This window comes from Microtus ochrogaster, chromosome 8 (assembly GCF_000317375.1).
Source record: "Microtus ochrogaster isolate Prairie Vole_2 chromosome 8, MicOch1.0, whole genome shotgun sequence".
Taxonomy (NCBI): Eukaryota; Metazoa; Chordata; class Mammalia; order Rodentia; family Cricetidae; genus Microtus; species Microtus ochrogaster.
The window spans coordinates 67,460,265-67,460,789 of record NC_022015.1 but is presented as its reverse complement, the minus strand read 5'-3'; positions in this window follow the sequence as shown (position 1 = coordinate 67,460,789).

The window sequence follows — 525 nt, the reverse complement described above, 5'->3', positions numbered from 1 at the left end:
TAACATTCCCAGTAAACATGAATCTAGTTAATTATTATGTCATCATTGTTTTTACACAGAAGTCAGAAGAGTCTGATCAAGTTTCGTAATCTTTATCAAATATTACAAAAATGGCTTCAAAGGGAGCTAATATAAACTTCAATAACCCAAAGTCATGGTTATGCTCATTATTTTCAATGAAGTAAGCAGTAATTAGTTGCCCAAATCATATTGCTCTAAAATCCTAAAGAATAGATTTGAATAAAACGGTCTTAGAAGAGTTCTCTTCATGCCCATAGTCAGCAGGATGCTTTGGAGAAACTTTTACTTTTATTGAATATAAAAACAAAAGAATTCTTAAAGAGAGATGGGCCTCTGTTTTCAACAGATCTACATTTTTATTTGCTTTTTAAGAAAAGAGTTGTTGGTGATGCATGAAGTATAACCAATTACTGTAACTCAAGCAAAGATGAACTGACTCTTGGGAAAACATTTTATTGACCCTTCATTATATTTTTGTTTGTCAGCTAGTCTGTTTTTTATCAA